The sequence below is a fragment of the Panthera onca genome, chromosome D3 (assembly GCF_046562875.1).
Source record: "Panthera onca isolate mPanOnc1 chromosome D3, mPanOnc1 haplotype 2, whole genome shotgun sequence".
Classification (NCBI taxonomy): domain Eukaryota; kingdom Metazoa; phylum Chordata; class Mammalia; order Carnivora; family Felidae; genus Panthera; species Panthera onca.
The window spans coordinates 57,697,706-57,717,180 of record NC_138350.1 but is presented as its reverse complement, the minus strand read 5'-3'; the positions used below and the strand labels follow the sequence as shown (position 1 = coordinate 57,717,180).

The following is a 19,475-nucleotide window of genomic DNA, read 5'->3' as shown; positions in this document are numbered from 1 at the left end:
AATAAGGCCAATGGGACAGTATAACAGGACTTCGGATGTTCAGAGGGGAGTGGAACAGCCCTCGTGGGCTCCCAGCGTTTGTACACACGGTGCGTACGTGTGCACACAGATGCATGCGTGCTCAGAGAAAGGCCTCCAGAAATTGCCCTAACTTGGTCCTGCTTTCATGGAAATCCGCTTCCATGGACACCCGGGGGCAAGAGGGACTGTCCCCTGCCTGCCAAATACTTCCAGGTCCCCTCCATACACCTCTGCCCCTCTCAGGGTAGAGTGGAGCTACCCTCCCTCTGGTTTCCTGCAGCCAGACTCACATCGAGCTCTGCCTCTGCCTCCTGCCACTGCTTAACCTTGCACAAGTCCCTTTGCTTCCCCGAGCCTCAGTTTTCTCATCTGTAAAATGAAGGGCGGGCCTGGAGAGTCCCCGAGGCCCTCTGCAGCGCTAGCATCTGGACCGTGGGGGGCTGCTAGGCTCTCAGGTGGAGACAATTTCCCAGATCACTGAGCCCCACCTGGCCACCGTTGTACGAGGGCCTCCCCTGGGCATTGGCCGTCTGGAAACACCGCCATCCACCTTTGTGAATATCTGGTTAAAACACTCACCTAATCCTAACCTAATCCTTTCAATTTGGGGAGAGAATTGAAGAAAAAAACGCTAGCAGCCTGAAGCCTGAATGCTAACAGATGGGTAAAAAGTATGTATAAATTACACCCGCTGCTGTCAATTCAAGCTCTCCAGATAAAGTGATATGAAAGGTGTTTCATTTATAGGGGAAATTAATTGCCAGCTGTATGACGGGATGGTGTGAAGGAACCACAGCCACATGATGTGTCCCATATATTTTTCCTGGCTGGATTCAGTACCCTCCATGCCAAGGGCTCCCACTCGACTCCAGACCTGGGGGGCCACCAGGGTAACATGACTCTACGCCAACTGTTCCCAAGTTAGGGTGCAGCCAGGGAAGCATCAGACATGGTGGGCACACAGGGCATTGGGAGGCCGAGTGGCCTCCTCCCCTCCACCAGCCTGACCTCATGGGCCTCCATTTCCTCAGGGCGGCTACTTAAGCTGGGTCTCATGTTGTGGTGAAGAGATGTCTTCTAGTCTTTCTGTGCCCAGACCAGACCACATGGCAGTCATCTCTGTGTCCCTCCCCATCATGCCAAGCACCCTCACACATCTGTTATGTCAACAGAGAACACTGGCATCTGGAACACATAGTTTATTCTTGTGACCGCCCACACTGCACCCTCTAGTCTCAGTCTCCATACCTGTAAAGTGAGTCTGTCTTAGCTTGGGCTGCCGTAATGAACTACTACTGACTGGGTGCCTTAAACAAAAGACATTTCTTTCTCAAGGTTCTGGAGGAAGGGAAGTCCAAGATCAAGGTGCTGGCAGATGGAGATCCTGGGGAGAGCCCCCTTCCTGGCTTGCAGAGGGCCGCTGGGCCCTCACCTGTGCCCTCACCTGGTGGAAAGAGAGAACTCTGGTCTCTTCCTCTTCCTACAAAGGCATTCATCCCTAAACCTGATCACCTCCGAGAGGCCCCACCTCCAAATACCATCACACCGGGGGGTCAGGGTCTCAATATATGAATCTGGGGGGTCGCAAACCTTCAGTCATAGGAGGGGCACTTAGCTGGAATGTCCACACTTCCTGTGCCTGTGTGCTACTCAGCATATGAGTCTCATTATTCCTGTCACGAAGAGAGACCAGGAGGCTCTCTTTGGAGGAAATGGAAGCAGCAAGGATGGGCCTGGTGCCTGCCTGAGTGGTCTTCCTCCGAGATTATTTATGAGGAAAGGAGGTGGGCCTCCCAGGGAGAGGCTACCTTCCTGGGCCTTCCTTTGGAAGCCTGGGACAAAGGATGTGGCCGGGGCGGGGAGGTGGTGTGCTGGTAAAGCCAAGACAGTTTGCACCCCATGACGCTCGTTTCCGTGGGACCTGCCCCATGGCCAACCCCACTAAAAGCGCCCTCAGGATCACTTGGTGAAGACGGCCTTATCCCAGAATCATTTCTGAGGAGGGCAGACTGAGGTTCTGAGAGGCCTCCCAGCTCTCAGACCACTGGTTGGTGGCCATGCAGAGACTGGCCCTAGTGCTCTGGCCCCGTAAGCCTCCAGTTTGGGAAACTGCTCCCTTTCCTCCTTTCCCTGCCATCTCCTCCTTTACTTCTTGGGTGGGAGGTGGGCCTGGGGTGTGGGGAGGAGTCTCCACCGCAGCCCCCAGCCCCATCATGCACCCACCCATCAGCTGCTTGTAGGTGGTGGGGTCTTCACGTTCTACCTGGGGAGGGGGACAAAAGGTAGGCTTTCCATCCTGTGCCCCTGCAAGCATTTATCAGAACTATTAAGACAATGAGCTAATATTCTATTCGGATTTAAATAATAAATTAATCTGCATTATACTGAGGAGACCTGAGAGAGACTTAATTATCTGGTGTACTTTAGGGTGGAAAGGAAGGTTGGGGACCGTGCTGGGAATAGACAAAGTTATCCGTGATCACACAGATGCGGGAACTTAAATGCCAGCCCCGGGCTGACAGAGTAGGGAAGTGTCCCCACTCTGCCTAGCCCCGAAACTCCCTCCCTCCCACATCATGGGGAGGGTGCCTCTGTCTCTGACCATCCCTCCAAGGCCCCCCCACCCCGGGGAATACAGATTTTCACATCAATTGTCCTAAGCCTGAAGCAGGCAGCAGCCCAGGAGAGGAATTAGGAAGCAGAGACCCTTTACAGACCGAAGTGTTTGCTGGAGATGTGCCAGGCCGTGGTGTCCTCACCAATCAAAAGGGATAACAGAACGCTCCCTGGAGGGCTGGGGCAGACAGCTCTGCCTGGCGCACAACCCCACCTCTGCGGCTTCATCGCTGTGTGACCTTAGGCGGCCTAATTTACTTCTCTGGGCCTCAGTCTCCACATCTGTGAAATGAGGGTGCCGCCATCTGTGTCCAGGCTGACAGGAGGCTTAGAAGCTGCAAGGTGTGCCGCTTCAGCGCAGCGCCCACGGGCAGGAAGCCCTCAGGAAACGAGGAGGCGCAGATGCGAGTCTAAAGTGGGAGCATTTGAGGAGCACAGTGAGCTGTGCCGGGTGAGTCTGCGGTTACCCCGTCTTACACAGACTTAGCTTATCCTTGAACAGGGTTGGAGAGCTGGCACTCGCGTTCTTCAGCTAAGCTAGCGAGCCCCAGGCCTGTGGTTAATTTTTTTCTTTCCCCTGGCTGGTTCCTGCCACTCCCTGGGAGCGGAGCTTTTCACACCCTGAGCCAGCCTGCCCAAGAGAGAGAGAGAGAGAGAGAGAGAGAGAGAGAGAGAGAGAGGACTATTTTCAGCTCAGCAGCTACAGCAACAAAGATGTGAAGTCACTCCTGCTGTCTCCAGCTCACCCTGCCTGCCCTCCCCGGCCCAGGGGAGAGGTGAGTGAGAGGCAGGTGGGCTGCGGCCTGGGGGTCTTGGAGCACCCCCGCCCACCCACAGCCCCTCCATCCTGTGGCCCCGGTGAAGCACCGCTCCCTGTCCATCCTGGGCCATATCCACTAGTTCTCTTTCCCTCCCTGCAGCTCTCAAAGTTGAGATGGGGCTCTGCCTGGGACATCGGGGTCCTCCTGGGTTCTGTCCCTCCGGAAGACACCAGGATGGGCTAGGGAGCCGAGGGCCAGGGTGTCCGTGGAGGCTGAAGCAAAGGGCGTGCCCTCCTGTCCCTGGAGCTGCCTGGGAGCTGGGTGTGTAGCTGGGAGGTAGGTGTGCGTGATGACGTGGGGGCAGCGGGAGGCACCTGAGAGATGAATCATCGCAGAGAACCCAGGCGAGTGGGTGTTGCCGAGATCCTGAGCTGGGAAGAACTTGATCATTTGTTAGGTTCAAACCCTGTCAGTTGTCTCAGTCAGGCTGCCAAGAAAACTAAGGATTGGAGATCTTCCTAAGACAAGAGAGAGAAACTTATCGGCCAAAGGAACTGAAATCAGACAGGACACACAGGAGCTACTGCTGGCTGTGGAGCGGAGGTTGCGGTGGCCTCACACACCCAGACTAGAACCACAGGCAATAGTACCCTGACACATCGGACACATAAGCCAGAAGCACCACCCCCCCACCCCCAACACACACACACACACACACACACACACACACACACACACACACACACACTATCCTGGCCTGGAGAACAGGGCTGCAAGCTGTCACTGGTCCACCAAATAAGCCCAGGGGGTCCTGTGAGACATGCCAACCCCATGGCTTCTAGATGCTCCTGTTCCTGTCTGTGGAGAAAAGTCAGCAGGAAGAGTTCCTCCTTAGCTCAACTAAAATGGGGATTTGTTCACAGGCAGCCAGGATGCTGAGGGTCCAAGTCCTAAAATATGGGGTCTGGTGAGAACACCACCCTCCCATCCCCCAAAGGGGGACCAAGACAAGCGCTGACAGCAGCTGGGAGAGACAGGAGCCGCCTTGAGAGAGGGCAGGACCCTCACCACATCCTGTGGACTTGTCATTCCTCCCACCTGGGGTTTTGGAGGAGGTGGTCCAAAGATCTGGGTCTCCACTGCCACCACAGCCAAGCTGCCATCCTCGCCCATGGCAGACAAGGGACTAAGGCACGTGCTATCCTTGCTTAGGGCATCAGCAGGGAAGAAAAGTGGGGGGCTGGAGCTAGGGGCCAGTGTTCCAGGGTGGCCTTGGTGGCTGTATCCCCAACTAGACACTGGGGAGACTTGGGGGATTCAGTATAGGGACAAGAGTCTCCCCCCACTCCCTCTGCTGAGATAGGCAGAGGTAGTAGGTGTTCTTCCATCATAGCTGTGGTCTCCCAAAACATCCCACCGTGATGCAGGCCCCAAAGGCCTGGCTTCTGGTGCCGCCTGTCAACCCACTGGAGAGGAGAAGCACCAGCACGCCCCCAGGCCCACCTCCCCTCTGCACAACACGCCTTGCTAGGGTAATGAAGCAATTGACCCCACTCCCAGGGGTGAGAAGGACAGGAAGATCCATAGCCAAGCCCTCTGTTTTGTCAGCTTCTGCCCTTGGGGACAGGAGCCCCAGAAGGCCCCCCCCACAAAGAAGATGATGGGTGACTGTGCCCCCTCCCCCAGATGAGTAGCAGGAGTGACCTTGGGCTTCCAACCATTAGTGGGCTTTGTTGGATGATCCTTGGAAGTCAAATCCCAGTGTCACAACTGCAATTAATAGAGTGCAGATGCCAGAAACCAGACTCCAGAACTTTCCTTGAGCATTGCACCCAGAAATGGGTGCTCCTTCATCCTCAGAGTAACCCAAGGCCTTATTGTTTAAACCTGTCATTGGGCAGCCAATCACGTATGCCCTGGAAACATCATTTTTCTTTCTATTTGGCACTATTAATTAACTCTTGTATTATTAATTCACTTTTTATGGTTTACGTTTCAGAGTTTATGTGCAACTTCTCTTCTGCCCAACAAAACTATAAGCTCCATGAAATCAGACACCAAGCCTTATTTTTGTCTGTCTTACCCGTGACAACTAACATGCTAAATAGTGCCTTATGTGTAGTGAGTGCTCAATGAGGATTTCTCTATTTAGAACCTTCCAGACTCAACCTCTTACAGGCATTTGAAGTCCTGGAGGAGCTTGGCCAGTTTCAAAGACTGGTTTCAACAAACCCAGCCATCTTCCACGGCTCCAGACATGTGCCACTCAGCCTACTTCTCTGTCCCTCCTTTCATCCCCAAAGAGACAGATTCATAAAACCTCAGAGAGAGGATGAAACTTGGAAACCAGGTGGTCTGGTTTCGTACCAGCTGTAGGAGTACTCTCCCCAGCGTTTCTCCCAAATGGTCAGTTGGTCTTTGTGTGCACGCGCCTTCCAACAGGGATCGGGATCTCCCCACTTGCCAGGCGGCCCATTCTGTGGTTGGCCAGGGCTTATGAGATGTCCCAAGACACAGATAGTTGTGGCCATCACGTGGCATTTGGAGATAGTTTCCTAAAACAAAGGTTCAAACAACAATGGTTCTGTGGTCACTAGTGCTATTTGTTGCTCGCTGTGTGCTCTGTGCTCTGCTGGTGTGACTTGTGTGACAGGGGCACAGACGGAGTGGAAGCTGTGATCCTTGTGTCAAGCAGCATTCAGTCTATTTGGGGGGCAGACAATGGGAAGATGATGGCCCTTTACAGAAGGGAAAACATCAACTGCTATGTCACAGTGTAGGACTGCAGGCTACCATGTCTGGGTCTTGTCCCCATGTCACCTCTAACTGCTGGGTGCTTTGGAACAGCTCCTTCCCTAGGCAGGGGCCTAGTGTCTCCACCTGCAGAAAGAAGGGGTGGGTTCAGATGATCTCCCAAACTTCTTCTGGCTCTCGCAGTCCTGGAAGCACCCTAACTTCTTTTTTTTTCTTTTTTTTTTTACCTTTATTTTTGAGAGACAGAGAGAGACAGAGCACAAGTGGGGTAGGGGCAGAGAGAGAAGGAGACACAGAATCCAAAGCAGGCTCCAGGCTCCCAGCTGTCAGCACAGAGCCCGATGATGCGGGGCTCAAACTCACGGACTGTGAGATCATGACCTGAGCCCAAGTCGGACGCCCAACCAACTGAGCCACCCAGGGGCCCCAAGAAGCACCCTGAATTCTTAAGGAGACATCAGCACAGGAAGCACTGAACTTGGAAAGGCAGAGGGGTGACACCCCACTGTGCACATCCCAGACACATGTTACATCACTCCAACAGCAGGCAGTGTGTCTGGTTCATTCTGTCCGTTGGACATACATAGAGCCCCGGAGGCACGTGTGGATGGCAATAGAATTCCTGTGATGTGCCTACCACGGATAGGGACAGGAGCCGGGCATTCGAAAGAAACTTAGCAGTAGTGAGTTGCAAGCCTGCTTCTAACCAGGAGCAAATGGAAAGAGCGTAGAATATAAAGAGTATAAAGGTGCTGAGAGGCCATAGTAAGAAAAGCCTTGGAGGCAAGAAGTCTCTTCCTACAACAGGCGACTATTGAGGAGGGTACAAGCAGGAAGTGGGAGATGCCGGCCATGTCTCTGGGGTAGAGCCAGTCTCTCCACACACGGAGGACTCACCAGGGCGGCAGCCGTATACAGGCATGCATCCTGGTGGCTGTCCTTGGGGGCAGTCCAAGAGATGACCCTGAAGCAGTAAGAGAGAGTCCCCTCGTTCTCAGGTATGACACCCAGTGCCGCTCTTTGTATGGACATTTTTACCATTTTACCGTGGCACACCAGCTTGCGTAGCACCATACTAGTCTCCCCGATCCCTTCCACTGGGGGTGGCTTTGCCTGATCCACACACGAGCAGCCTTCGGCAAGCATGGTTTGCAGCCGTTGTTTATAAAGTTGGAGGACGGGATAGCCCAGCCATGGCTTCTCCTGTTTGTTCTTCTCTACTTCCTCTAAGTCGGTGTCTCCAAATAAGTAGTAGGAGAACAGATGCCCTCTTTCCTGCCCTGCTTCCCAGCTCTATGTTCTGGGCCCAGGTCAGGTGTGCAAGGCACTGACTGGGGGGACTCTCCTGGGATGGGGCTGGTCAGGGTGAGCTCTGGAGCCTGGGTCCCCACACTATCAGGTGACCCTCACCATAGCCCCCATCTGAGACGAGCTGCATGGATGAGAAGGTGGGTACAGTGCTGGCTGCTAGCCAGCCGCAGGGACCTGGAGGTTGGCGACCCGGCAGGAGTGGACCCAAAGACTGGATGAGACCCAAGGCTGAGCTGCCTGGTCTTTCAGCCTCTGCCCAGAGACAACAATAGACCGGCATCCTTCTTGCCCCGTTGTTCCTTGCAGTCGGTGGAAAAGTAAGTGCTTAAGGCAGAAGACCCATTTTGTGCTTTTATAGCTTTTACATAGAACGGATGCCTAGGACTCAGGAGGCCTAATTATGTGAGTGTGGACAAGCTGCCTCCCGGGATCTCAGTTTCCTCATCTGTAGATTGGGCATGATGGTACCTGCCCAGACAGCCTTGCAGATGTGTTAGGAGGATTAAATGAGAGAAGTAATAAGAAGGCACTTTGGAAAGTACATAGTGCTGAGCTCACCTGCCAGGGAAGTTTAATACTTTAATCTTACTGTGGTGACTGGTTTACCAAGGTTTCACATAATTACGGGAGAGGGGGCAGCTGCGTAATAGAACAATAGCACAAAAATAAGAAGGGGACAATAGGCCACCAGGAAAAGTAGCGTTAGTCCTCAGCATAGGACTTTAACCAATCAGTTGGACAATTTTAACTGGGCACCTGCTATATATACCAGAGAGTGAACTAGATGCTGGGCAGGCAATGGCTGATGCTGGGTCAGGGGAGAGCCCCGTCAGGAGGCAGAGGGGAGTGGAGGGGCCCCATGACCCGTTAGCACTCCCAGCACACAGCTGACCCACAACTCCAACTGGAGTGGGACCTGAAGTCCTTTCTACCCTTTACTCATCCCAGGACCCAGGGGCCAGGCCCAGGGAAGGGTTTCCCAGAGCCAGGGTGGAGGGAGGAAGCTGGCAAAGGAGGGAGCGTGGGGGAGGCCACCGTAACCAGAGACACCTGCATCTATAAAAAGCTCCTGCCCCCACCTTCAGTCCCAGCCAGAGCTGCTAATGTGAGCACCCTGTGCTCCCCAGGAGGCGAGGAGAAGGCGAGCGCTTCCCCTAAGGGGGGACATGTGGAGGGAGTGCGTTCCAGGCGGTCACTGGAGAGGCCAACACATGACCCCCTTACAGGAGGGGCTAAGGCCAGGAGGCAGTGTCTTACAGCATCTTGGTGAAGATGCTTGGGAAAACAGGCCCCCTGTCTCCCTGCTCAGTGCTCCTCCTCCCATCTCAGTATCCTACCCCACCTGCCCTGCAGACCCAAGATGCAGGAGCTGGCTTCTGCAGCTTTTTGTTTGCAAACTAGGTCCTAAACCAGAGTCCCAGGTCAGTTCTTTCTATACGGAGTTAGGTTTCATGCCTGGCTTTAGGTTTTGTTTAAAACCCCAGCAGGCTCAGGCTCGAGGTTCTTGTCAGCTGTGTTATAGACCATCCTCCCTGCCCAGGACCCTCCCGTCCCCGCCCGGGTCTGTGTGGGGTGGGGGCAGGGGACCCACTGCAATGCTATTACAGTATTTGCATTTATATGAGGCACAGACCCCAAGTCTCCAGTCTCTGGGTGCTTTTACAACCCTGTGTATACATAATTTATTTTTGTTGCTATTTAATCAGGCTCCGTGTTGAGATGAAAAGTTTCCAAGGGGCCCCAGGTTATTATGCAACTTTCAATTCCAACAGCATTGACTGAGTGGATGGAGCCCCCAGCCCCCCCTCAGCTGCAGAGGTGGGGGGCAGGGCACTGGGCAGGAGGTCCGCTTTCAAAGCAAGCACAAGCTGAGGCCCTGGGGTGGCTGGGGAAGGGGTGCAGAGCCCAAGTCCACCCTCTGTGAGAGGCAGGAGTAAGGGAGGGGGCACAGTCCCTGGGGAGGGGCTGAGACAAAGTGGGTGCCTGTGGGAAGAGACAGCTGGTCTGGACATTCGTGTCCAGAGTCTGGAGACAGAGCGGGCCAGGCAGGGATGCTGGAGGCCAAGTGGGGAGCCAGAACCGCAGGCGGGCATCTGATGCGGGAGGCGGAGAGTTGCATGAGTCCAAGTTGGATGTCTTCAACAAAGATCAGTCCCAAGAAGACGAGGCTGTCCTGGGTTCCTGAAGTAAGCCCTAGAGGAAAGCCCCGGCTGCACTGAGGCCAGAGGGGAGCCCCAGGCTAACAGGATCTCCACCTCCACCATTTGTGGAACACGGGGCCTTCTAAATACATAACCAAAGAGGCTGTGATGTGAGCGGAAGCTCTTGTGTCTGTCTGCTAGAGCTGGGGCCCTGGGAAGAGGGCAGTCCTGCTCTGGGGTGGTGCTGCCTACTGGGAAAATCCAGGCCTGGATTTTCCCCCTGACCAGACACAGATACAGACACACAGGCGCGTGTGTGCACAGACCTGCACACACAAGTACACATATAGACACACAGAGACACAAAGAGGTGTGCCAAATGCACACAGACACAGATGCACAGTCACACACCACTTCCTGGCCCACTGACTGCCCTCTGTGGCTGGCCACACCCTGGGGGGCGGGGGGAACGTCCTTCTTCCAAGAGAAGGTGGGTCAGAGAGTAGGGTGGTGGGAAATGTGAATAAACACGTTCTTCCCGAAGGGCATATTGTCAGGAGACTTAAGTACCAGAGGGCGAGATAGAGAGTAACATTTCCAGCAAATAGAGGAGCACCACTCACACAGTCAGCAACAGCTCCAGCCCCTGTTACGAAGTAGGCAACCGCAAGTGTGACAAGGACGTTCCTTACCATGATGGGTGCTCGTGGGAGGCCGGCCCCAGGAATGTCTTGACTGTCACCAAATCTGGTTTCTGATGGTCACACAGGTGTCCATTGCCTCCCAAAGACACATTCGCTGAGGCCTCAGCAAATATTTGCAAATATTTGCAGGGTTGTGGGCTGGCCTGGAATGTTCAGGCACATCTCCTCCTACGATGCTGCCACTACCTGAAACAAAAACGGAACCTTCCTTGAGAGTCTCCTTGTCCCATAACCCACCTGACACCAGAAGGTCTTCCTGTGAGTGCAGATTTAAAGTCTATACAAAGCCGAGGTTTTAGGGAATTAGATGATCCCATCTGGGAAAACTAAAGTAATGAGTTCCTCCAAATGCTATGTGTCCTGTCAACTGTACTGTTGGGCGTGAGAGCACTGTCCCAGCCACTTTGGGGTGACACCATCATAAACACCCTTGGAAACACCCCAGTGGATACACTCAGAGGAAAACCTCTCTGCTTAGCTACTTCCCCTAGTACAGAAGTCTGCTTAAGAACAATCCTGGGACCCCTTCTGATTTTACAGATGAGGCCACTGAGCCCCAGAACAGGAATGTGATGTGGCCTTCTTGACCTTTCCCCTGCCTCCCCTTGGTTCATCACCCAAGTGGTGACTGGCCAGGCCCAAGCTCCAGATGCAAACCATCCCTTTACTTCTTTTCACTCTGCATTCAAGAGGACTCAGCCACTGGCCAAAGCTTTATTTTCCTCTCATCACCCTGATTATTCCCTGTTTAATTAAAATTTGTTTCAGCTAATAGGCTTTAAATTAGTATTTTCAAATATTGACATCTGCTGGACCCTTATTCATTATTTTCGAAAGCTCTAGGGCTAATAGCTTTATCACCCACCAATTAATTACTTATTCACTGGACAGGTAGCCACTGCCCCCAGCACATGGACGGACGTACTCACAGGAAGGTGAAGCCACACATACAACAGACACACACAGCCATGGGTGAGCATGCACATGCACACTACACACACACACACACACACACACACACACACACACACGACACATTCTCCAGTAGAAGCCAGGCCTAGTAGAGTGTGTCTAAGCATAGGTTGGGAGACCAGGAGGAAAACAAAGCATTTGTAGCAGGCCTGGGTGCCTTGCCAGCCCCTATCACTGTCATAGATGACTCTGAAGGACTGGGGTTCTCTGGGACCTCTCCCCTTTGCTCTCCCTTTTGTGCCCAGGGGGTAGTAACACTGAGAGGTCTGAGGGCTGGTCCCAGGAGGGCTCAGGGCCGAGGAAGGTACCGAGAAGGACAACTGGAGCTAGTGACCAAAGGGCCTTGAGAGGAGAGGGAGGCCCTCGAAGGCTGATTAAAAGAGTGATGTCTACACAGGGAGGGAGCCACAGGCAGGCGGAGACTCGAGGTCAGAGGAGAGGCTGGAGAGAAGAAGAGGCCAGGACTGTAAGAGTCGCTGGAGGCCACAGGGAGGGCATCCTGAGTCAGGCCCAGGTTGACTTTCTTCCAATAGGAGAGGTGACTGTGTGAGGCCCTCTGCTTGCTCCCTGGAAGGACCCAGCTAGGGACATCAGCAAACCCACTGGGTCTTGTGCCCACAGAGCAAAGGATGGAGCTGGGTTTGGGGAGTTGTCTCCTGTGGGAGTTCCTCAGGAAGGGACCCCCTGCCTCTCACAGGCATGTCCCCCTGTGCTATTCCCCACATGGGCTACTGAGACCTTTACAGGACAAGGGTGGGTTCAGAATGCCACCCCAGGACCCCCAGCTCCCACCCCACACAGTAATCTCTCTCAGCCACCTGGCGTTGGAGGAGGTAAGAGCAGCTTCCCACTGGTCACCAGAACAAGGACCTTCCCAGGACCTCTGCCAGCAGCAGTGCACTCTGGCTGCCGGGACTGTGGAGGGGACCCAGCTTCCCCGTCTCTGTCCCTGCTGCTGCCAACATGCACCATGGCCGAGCCCCGCCCTGCCAAGCGGGCCGGACTGGGACAGGGCTGCGAGGCGGCCCTGGGCTCCACGCAGGCAGGTTTGTTTTTCTCCTTGTAAACAGTCTGGAGTGACTGGGATTAAAGTCTCTGCAAGTTGCCGGTATCGCTTTTCGGGAGAGCCGAGTAATCCGCGGGGATTAAAGAAGCAGCCGTGCCCATCTCCCACAAATGAATATCTGTCAGAGGCATTGACCTGTTAAAATAATGAATTTAATGTGCAGCAAACCACACGTGGCAGTGAAGCAACATGGCCTGGCAAGTTGTTTTCCCTGTGTCCTAATGAGACTTTTAAGGAAACAGGACCCCCAATCAGGCTGCCGTGCCCCCAGCCCTCCACAGCCTTGAACCTCCTTCCTCAGTGGCCAGAGCTGAGAGCTTTGGTGGCTTTTCTGATGGATGGAGGAGATGGGTGCCCTAGAAAGGAGGTGGGCATCCTAGAAACCATCAAGCCCACCCATGCTCAGCTCCACTTGGGAGAGGCAACCGTCTCTCTCAATATTCTGCAGGTTTATTATCCACTTTGTGGGCCATTTGTGGCTTAGTCCAGTTGTTCTCCTCTAGCTCAGCCCGCTGTGGGCACCACTATGGCCCTATGTGTCCCTGAGCCCCTCTTTAGGGCTCAGTCACAGAACAGGTGCCCCCCCTTCCAGCCATTGGGTGTACCCAGCCCCCAGTGTGCCACCAAACCTCAGGACCAGAGCTGGGGCCAGGAGAAGCAGGCACCTAGGCCACCGGCCCCTTTTTGCATGAGGGGAAACTGAGGCCAGAGAGGGGACCTGACTTCCCCCTTAGTCACCCCTAGTGTCCACAGCAGATGGAGGACAGGTTCCCCATTCTCTGTGCACTCCCCCACTTCTGGGGACACTGGAAATAGCAGTCTGGCTGTCATCTGATAGCACACATCATGGTTGTCACTGTGGTGGAATTCAGGAGTGGAGCAAAGAGGTGGCCAGGCAGCCGGGGTGAGGGAGTGTAAGCCACCACCCAGCCTCCATGGCCAGGACCCATGCACGGGGGCAGTCCAGCTGGGAGCTGAGGTGCACATCCTCTCTGACCAGGGGACGCGCACAGACTGGGACTGCCTTCACCCGAGGGCAAGGGCCGTGCCCTGCTCCTTCCTCAGTGGCCACTGTCACTGCCAGCATGCCTTTTCCTCTCCAACCATTGTCCCCAACAGACATGGCAGAGGAACCCGTTCCTCCCTTCCCGTGTCTTCTCTGGGAGAACCAGTATATGACCAGAAGTTCCTCCAACAGGCTGTGATGTGCTCATCTTTCAAGGTGTCCCCAAGCCGAGAAGGACAGTGGCCCCAGGGCTTTTGCCCAGCAGCTCTAGCTGCTACAGATACAAATAGTCTAGCCTGTGCGGGGGGAACTGGTTCCTGTCCCCAGAACTCTCCCAGGAAACCCACTCTTTTCTTTCTCAAATTTCCACAAGGTTTCTCCCCCATCAACAAGGGCACGGTGCCTGCTCTGATTAGGTAATTATGAACAGCTCAGTGGAAAGGCAGTGTGCTTTCTTTTTTCTTCTTTCTTTAATTTTTCGTAAAGGAATCATGTGCTTATGAATTTTCCAGGTCCCAGGTATTCTCGTCCAGGTGGCAATAAGATAAAGCCAGGTGGCAAGCTGGGAGGCAGGAGGGCTTCCTGAACAGGGGCTGTCAGGGAACCCCTTGGTCATCCTGACTGGGGCTCAGGAGGCTGGTTAGAACCTTGCTGTCTTTGCTTCAAAGCAGAGATGTTAATGGACGTGCCATGGGCAAGCACGTTCGGGTGCCTAGTCCTAGGCTGGGCAGGGCGGGAAACCTAGAATAAGTCTGTCCTTGGGAGTCCCACATTCACCCCTGGCAATTGGGTTCCATGAGAAGGTAGCACGAGAACACATGTCCCAAGAGTCTTTAAGAGACAGGAGTGTCTGCCTGCAGACTGCCTGGGGCTGTGAGCACTCCTGGAGAGGGCACAGGGATGAGTGCCAGATGCAGGGAGGGAGAGGGGATGTGCTTGGGTCTGAAAGAGCAGAGTAGAGGACAGCACACAAGTGGCCAGAGTATGGCAGGATCGGGGGGCAAGGGAGGAGTATTTGGAGCCTGGTGGACTGGACTTCGGAGCACAGATGGAGAGTTCAGACCTCCTCCTCTCCCAGGAGGTCTGAAGAGGGGGAAAGGAGCTGTTTTTCTAATATGCCACAAGGGTGTCCCCCACCTGGCCATCCCGGCAACGAGGCGGGCTGCTGCCCCCTCCCTGACCTGTTCCCGACTTGCAGGTGGAGGGAGGATGCTGAGAGTGCCTGCCTGGACCACTGTCAGGTCCCTGATCTGGGCCCCTGCTCCGGCCCTGACTCTTTCTGTGATCTGGGGAAATCGCTGTCCCCTAGACCCAGTTTCTCCTCCTGCCTCAATGGGGGTCATGATTTTCTGCCCATGGTGTGGCAGCCGAGTGGCACCTCTCACAGCAAGAAGGGTTGAAGTTAGACAGGAAGAACTGGCTTTTGAAAATGAGAGTTCTTGAGGGCAAGGATCCAGGAATATCTTTTCTCCGTGTTTGCTCACACTCTGCCACTTTCTAAAAAGACACCGGCGTGGGTGACCGGAGGGAGGTGTGAGGATTGCCTGCCGGGGAAAGAATCAGGCCATGCTAATCCACACTGCCTGAGGAGGGCTTGAATTCACATCAGATGTTTTACAGCTCACATTTCATAGGCTGCATGTGACCATCCTGGGATTGCTTGACCGTTAATTTGCTCCACGAGCCTGTTCTCTGTGGAGAGAGCAAAGGTCAGGCTCAATCACCCTCGTGCCTGAGTCTCCAATCCATTTATCACTCACTGAGTCCCCACTGTGCGCTCAGGCCACAGGGACTCTGGAGGAGGGAGCACGTGGCCGCGGCGGCAGGCGGCCAGGTCACTGTCTGGCTGGGGAGACATGACTCACACACATGACACAATCGAGAGCAGGGGGCGGCCGTTAATCAGAGCAGGAGAGTTGGGACCGACTCCAAAGGCTGTTTCCTCCTCCTCCGCACACAGAGATGCTTGCAGTTAAAGAAGAAAGCTTGGTGGGGCTTGGGGTGGTGGTGAGGAGGACCCGTGTGTTGGCGAAGGTGGTGGAGACCCCCGGCCCCTGCAGCTGGGCCAGCCAGAGCCCAGGAAGGTGGAGAAGGCAGGCTAAGCAGGGATGCTTTGGCCTCAGAGCAAGAAGGGCTGGGTTCTGCTCGGAACGCTTCCTGTTCAATTCTCCGAGCCTTGGCTTCCACAGCTACAAACTGGGGTTGCAGGTAGATCCCGGCCGTCCCAATCATGGGCTGTGACTCTCTTGGCAGAGTGTGGGTGGGTCTGTCCCCTGAGAAGTCTGGGAGGGAAGGGATGGGGTGAGAGGAGGGAGCATCAGGACCAAAGATCCAGCAGATCCTACCTATGCTTGGATCAAATGTAGTGAATCAGGGAAGGGGACACCTTGGCTAAGGAGACTTGGAGTGCCCCAGGTTCAAGCCCCATGTTCACTCGAGTTGGTCCAGAACAGGGCAGTACAATGTGGCATCAGGCTCTTACTAGGGAGAAGCGAGGCCATTTGGTCTCTCTCGGGCTTCCAGATGGTTGAGGCTCCCAGGTGGACCCCCAGGCAGGGCCCCAGGAGCTGGGAGCCTCTGATCTATTTGAGGGACACTGAAGCCACACTTTCTGTGGTCACTGGAGGATGCCCCTGGCTTGCAGTTTGTGCTCAGAAAGTTCTCTTCATGGGATTCACGAAGCCTCTACTCTCCCTGTTTGCTGAAGTGATTGTACCACAGGGCAGGCCGCAGCCCCCACGCACAAGGAACACACCCTCGCCCCTGCACCACTCCCCTGCCCCTGCCCTGCCCCAGAAGCATCCTCACAGGCAAAAGGGGGACACAGAGGACTCCCAGTGCTCCCAGGGCACGCCCCACCTGCACACTTAGCTCACATAGTCCCCTGCACTTACTTGTCTCACCGCTAGTTCAAGTCCCACCTCCTACACAAAGCCTTCCCTGAGGATTCCCGTTCACAGCCAGCCTTCCCCCGGATGGCTCTCACTATTCCATTCACTCCTCACAACAGCCCTGTGAGGTAAGTGCTGTCATCCCTTTTACCAGATAAGGAAACCAAGGCGCCGAGCAGTGAGGTAGCTGCCCAGAGTCACGTGGCTAGCCAGGAGTGAGCCAGGATCTCAGCCCCCAAGGGCCTGGGGCTGGGGCTGGGCTGCACCCTCACCACGAGGCCACACTGCCTCTGGCGGCTGCTGTCCCCAGTCGACTGTGGGCTATGAATTAGTCCCTGCAGCTCCTTCTATTTTGAGAGCCAGGGTCCCCTCCCTGCATGGCTGGCCTCTTTCAGGTGAAGGCAGGGCTTGGAATTCTCCCACCTGCCTCCCACCCCACGCCTCCCAGCAGGGCGCCCACAGCTGCCAGATCGATGTGCCATGTGGTCAGAAGAGCAGATGACTCACGTGAGCACGACATGCAGCTGCCAGAAGCCCGGGGTGGCCGTTTGGCGAGTCCTTCGCAGAGGACGCAGCTCCCACCGACCCTAGGCCACCACAGGGGGCTGTTTCCTTCCTGGGATCCTTGCTGTCAACTGGCCCCGCCTGGGTCACAGGGGGTCTTGAGGAGGAGATGGGCCAGGGCCTCAGCACGACTGTTGCTGCTAAAAATCCTGCAGGGACCATCCCAGCATAGGGTGGGTCCCTGTCTTTCCCTGGGTCCTCTACTGTTGATACCTAAAGGTTTTCCCGAGAGTTTGATCGTCCTCCCTCACCCCTCTCCGTCCTGCCAGGCAGAGGGCGGTCAGACTGACTTCCGGATAGCAGTGAGTGGAACCTGAGTGCTCCAGGGCAAGTGGCCACTTCCTTCCTTTCCCCCTCCTGCTCACGCCCTGAGGCAGCTCCTTGGGCCTCTCCCCAATGGGGGCTCCAAGCTTTCTGTCTCCCTGACTGCTTTCCCAGGAAGGGTGGAATGGGGGGAGGCTCCAGGCGCCTTCCAGGAATTCGGTGAATCTCTCAGTCATGGCTCCATTCCAGCTCCAATTAGCCCCCAGCCAAGGGGCCCCCCAGGAGGGAGATTTCTCTAGGGTCACCCTTGGCCCACACCTCAACCCCGGCCCCTTCTCCCTGCCTCTTTCCCTGATTCACAGCATGCCTGTGGTTCCCTGAGTGGAACAGTCCAGAGGGACTAACCCCCTCCCCAGCACATCTTTCTTGGTGGTAATCATGAAGATACTTCTGGAATCATTTTAAAGAAATGCAGTTTCATTACTTAAAAGTGCAATTCATTTGTAAACCCATGTAATCAAACATGGAAAAGTAAAACCAATATTGATTAGCAATTAGCCTGTATGTTCTGTCGCATTGATTGAGCCCCTCCTGGGCACGAGGCCCTGCATGAGGTGCGAAGGAAATAGAAATAGAGTAGAGCCCGCTCTTGAGGATAGTAGGGCCCCGCAGGCTGGCAGCTCACGGTGGGATTGCTGAGCCATAGCCCTGTCACAGGAATCCAGCATGTCCCTTGCAGCTTGCCTGTGAACCAGCTCCATGCTAGACTGGGTGAGCACGAACAGTCAGCCAAGTCTCCCAGAAGGAAGTGCCGCGGGCACCTACCCCGTGTTCAGAAAGCATGGCTGTCAAGGAGCCCACACACTCACTGCCAGTGGAGGTCCACCGAGTGACTTCAGAGCTGTGTGCCTTTGGCAAGTTACTGAAGCTCTCTGGGCGTTAACTTCTCTAAAAAAGACTGTTCAGTGGCCTTCCTTTTCGAGGAGTGCTTTGCAATATTTTTTGATTATTCTCACAGCAACCCGATGAGACAAGCAGAGTATATACGCTATTACCCCACGTTAAATTTTAGAAATGAGGGAAATGTAAGAGAGTCCAAAGAAGTCGACTTGGGTCACACAGTGGGAGGAATGGAGCAGAAGCCAAACTTTCTGGTTCCTTCTTCACTGTTCTTTCCAGGGCTGGGCTAGATGGTCTCTGAAGTTTATTTACTTTAAAAATTCTATGACTCCAAGAGATTGGGGCAGGGAATGCACACAGAGTCCAAGTCTGGAAAAGCTGAAACTCTGGATGGAGGCTCAGAGGGGGCCCAGTGGTCCTGAGAAAGAGATAGCAGAGCCCCCCAGGGTGAGAGTCAGGATGGCTGGTGCTCAGGGTTTATGATGCTGCATAAATCAGACCTGCCCATACTTGACCAAGGTTGAAACCTCTGCGCCGCTTAGTAATTAGATTTTCTGATGATTTTCCCCCTCTGGTTTATTTATCCAGCAGTAATTACCGCCAACAGAGCTGGGCACGGGGGCTGCTTGCCTTCCCCAACCACATGGTTACCCTTCTGTATCCCCACTCGGTGGGGAGGGACAGAAAGAAAGGTTGGGAGGGGACACAGAGGCTTTGGTCAGACCACTTTTGCCTTGAAGGGCAAGTGAATTTCCATGATGGCCCTAATTGGTGGCACTTCCAGGAAATTAGGCACACTGAAGGGGTGGCAGGTGCCAAACTTTGAACTGAGGCATAAGAACAAGGGTTCAGATGGGGCGCCACGGGGCGCCTGGGTGGCTCAGTCAGTTGCGTGTCTGACTCTTGATATTGGCTCGGGTCGTGATCTCACGCTCGTGGTAATGGGGTCGAGCCCCACATCGGGCTCTGTGCTGAGTGGAGCCTGCTTGGGGTTCTCTCTCACCCTCTCTCTTTGCCCCTTCCCTGCATGCATGTGCCCTCTCTCTTTCTCTCTCTCTCTCTCTCTCTCAAAATAAATAAATAAACTTTTTTTTTAAAAAAGAGCAAGAGTTTAGAAACTTGGGGCCCATTTGGCCCCACGACATCCTTCAGATCATCCTGCAGGTAAACTATCAACCACAGAACTCATTATGAGCAGATGACATACATCTCTTACCCTGCCTGTCTGCAAGTCTTGTCTCTTTGGTCTTTGCAGGGAGACCGGGAGGCCCCGAGGGTCAGACAGGCTGCAGAACATCAAGGTGGGGTTCACAGGGTTAGGAAGCGGCCAAGGTTAGGATCAGACTAGCTGTGTGGTCCCTGTGAGGATGCCACCTGTAACCCTGTCCTGCTGGCCTTCTCTCTCTCTCCTGTTTGTCCTGGTGGGCTCCACGGGAAGACATTTTCCTGAGAGGGGGTTCCAACTACTCCTCAGACACTGCAAGCAATGCCTTGAAGGATAACT

The 19,475-nt window shown here is 54.6% G+C and overlaps 1 protein-coding gene and 1 long non-coding RNA gene across 51 annotated transcripts in view; one reads left to right on the top strand and one right to left on the bottom strand.

The window, feature by feature from the left end:
- Positions 1–19,475, top strand: part of CELF4 (CUGBP Elav-like family member 4) — a 299,755-nt gene that overhangs the window by 121,150 nt on the left and 159,130 nt on the right. The window lies entirely within an intron of this gene.
- LOC132665939 (uncharacterized) lies at positions 5,349–18,034 on the bottom strand. Its single transcript, XR_009604358.2, has 3 exons — positions 16,751–18,034; positions 10,297–10,494; positions 5,349–6,278 (listed from the first exon to the last, which is right to left on the bottom strand). It is a non-coding gene; the product is annotated as an uncharacterized LOC132665939 (long non-coding RNA).